The sequence below is a fragment of the Lactuca virosa genome, chromosome 8, assembly GCF_052849685.1.
Source record: "Lactuca virosa cultivar CGN04683 chromosome 8, Lactuca_virosa_CGN04683_v6, whole genome shotgun sequence".
NCBI classification, from domain to species: Eukaryota; Viridiplantae; Streptophyta; class Magnoliopsida; order Asterales; family Asteraceae; genus Lactuca; species Lactuca virosa.
This window is the reverse complement of record NC_136433.1, coordinates 42,377,589-42,380,461: the sequence shown is the minus strand read 5'-3', so window position 1 is coordinate 42,380,461 and position 2,873 is coordinate 42,377,589. Positions and strand designations below refer to the sequence as shown.

Sequence of the window (2,873 nt, the reverse complement as noted above, 5' to 3'; positions counted from 1 at the left end):
ACAAACCCAAATGGGTTAGAAATTGTCCCTAAGAGAGGGAGGAAGAAGGGTTGGCGAATACACTACTAGAAAACAGCCCTTTAATGACGCGCAAACAATGACACTCGCTGATAAAAGACGCGCATTTGTGCGTGCCCTAAAAAATAATGTCAGTTTTGCAAAATTTCAAGGATAGAGAACACGCATTTGTGCGTGCCATAAAATTAGTGTCCAACAAAAAAAATTAAAAACACGGAGGGCACCTATCATAAAAAAGCGCGTCGTGTAAATGTGTCGCTTTATATTTTTTTAAGGAAGGCGCGGTCTCTGATTTTTAATAGCCCATGGGGGGAAATGAAATACCAAAAAATTAAACACCCCGCCTCTAAAATCCTTTACCAAAAAACCCTAATAATCCTTTAAGCAGTTCGTCTTCCTCTACATCTGCACTCTCTCTCTCTCTCTCTCTCTCTCTCTCTCTCTCTCTCCTTTGGAATCAGATTCTTGAAAGATCGAAACCCTAATCGTAGCCCTAACTACGACATGTCTTGCCAACCGTGATCTTCAAATCAAAACGAAAGCGACGACCACCACGACAACCGTCGGCTATACAATCCTTACCAAGATCTTATAGAGTCCCCGCACAAACCCTGTATAAGCTTCCCACATCTCCTGAATACCTCTTTCAAGAGGAATCCATCGCTCAACGGCGTTCATGGGGCGAAAACCTGACATACTACACCGGCATCGGTTACCTCAGCGACGCAGTAGTTGGCGCCGGGAAAGGTTTAGTAGAGGGCGTGAAGGCTTCTGAGGCTAGAGACACCATGAAACTTAGGGTTAATCAGAATGAAATGCGTGGTGGCTGGATTAGCGACAGGAGCGTGGTGGCTGGATTAGCGACTGGAGTGCTTAACAAGACGACGGCGGGCCCTAGGTCGGCGGCTGTTGCCGGAGCTATTGGTGGAATAGCGGTAGGATTAGCCGTGACGGGGAAGCAGATTTTGAAGAGATACGTACCAATCTGAGCTCGATTTGTATTCAATTTCATCTTACTTCAAGTTTTGGTCTTTTGAGATCTCCAAAGGTGATTCATCTGTAGTCTTTTACAATATTTTAGTATTTACAATATTTTGGATGATTGACATAATTTAGCATGGAATGAAATGTGTGATTGTTTCTCTTCAGGCAGCAGCAAGTTATTGGCCAATTGAAATGATGAGAAATGTGTTGTATTTCAAAATTCCATTTTCACCCTCGGGAGTATATAATCGGATGCATCAATTGAAAACTGGAGGTGGGAAGATTTTAGTTTCTTATTCTAAATCTTTAGTCAGTTGGGGTGACCTGCCTGGGAAGGGTAAGTTGGGTAAGTGTTTTTGTGAGAATGGTGATGTGACCATTTTGCCCTTATTTGAGCATTGGATGTTTAGTTTTTCTTCTTTGGACAATTGATTCCTGAATGTAGTTTAGTTTATTACTAACTAGTTTATAACCCGTGGGAACCACGGTGACAAAATTAATTAAACTTTCATAGTGAGAACTTAAAATTATTAATCAGTTATTTTAAATAAATTATTAATTAAGAGTAATTTCTTTTAGTTATATAAAATTGTAATCGTTAATTTAAATAAATATGTGAAATTATATCATCTTATAATTTTTATTAATTATATTTTAATTTTTATTTTAATGTTATTAATTTAATTTAATTAGAGTGCCAAATTTAAAATTTGAAATTTGAAATTGAGAACTAATAGGTTGACAAGTGACATGTATTAATTAGGAGGCTTAATAGGGTGACACTTGGCAAAAGAATAATAAAATATATATTAATTAGGAGGCCTAATAGTATGACACATGTCAAAAGGAGATTAAAACTATTCTTTTATTAGAATAGGAAGATTATTATTACGAAGAAACTGTTTCAGAACTTAATTTGACACAGGCACTTGGAATTTATGTTGGATGTCTCAACAAAACTTGTTACCTTGATATGATGAAATTGTTAATTTTATGTATTTTATATTATATATTATTTACACTTTATACCCTTCATGCCATTCCATAGAGTTTAGATCACCGACTTACATGCCATTTTGAATATGAGATTTTGTTGATTGGTGTTTACACTTAGATCTCAACTACTTGCACCTTTTTTGTGTATTTGAGATCACTGCTTGCTGCCCTTTTGGGATTAAAAGCCTCCAAATCATTCTTTACTAAATTTACCGGTTCAATTCCACGTGCCCCCATGGTATTATTTGACTCTACTCCAGTTGGACGAATTCTGACAAGGGTAAGAGTTCTTTGGTAACTAAATTCAATTAATTAATTTCTACCCTTTTGGTAACATATTTACTATCTCCTGTCAGGCCTCATCTGATATGAGTGTAATTGATTTTGACATACCGTTTGCGTTTGTGTATTCGATTGCTGCTGGTATTGAATTACTTGCTATGATTTTCATTATGGCCTCAGTGACATGGCAAGTTCTCATTGTAGCCATCTTTGGTATCGTGGCTTCAAAATACGTTCAGGTGAATACACATGCTATAGGAGCTTTTACTTAGACACTTTAATTATATGTTACTTAGACACTTTAATTATATGGTTTCTAGTGCTTTCAATGCACATGCTATAGGAGCTGTTGCGGATGTTGCAGGTGCTGGTCTAAATGTCCATCTTTCAACAGTTCTTCCTGCTTTGCTCTCTGCCATGGGAAATGATGAGAAATAAATGTTTTATCAGACAACTAGACACGTGGCAGAAATCTAGAGCAAAGAACAACAAAATGGAAATGGAAAAGACTTTGAACCAATTGAGTTTAATGAGAACTCGGGAGAGGAAGATTATCTAATTCTTTGTTTTAATAAATATATGCAAGCTTATTG

At 36.8% G+C, this 2,873-nt stretch overlaps 1 pseudogene; it reads left to right on the top strand.

Moving 5' to 3' along the window:
• Positions 1 to 434: 434 nt before the first annotated feature.
• Positions 435 to 1,007, top strand: LOC145134495 (mitochondrial import inner membrane translocase subunit TIM23-2 pseudogene; annotated as a pseudogene).
• The last annotated feature ends 1,866 nt before the right edge of the window (positions 1,008 to 2,873 follow it).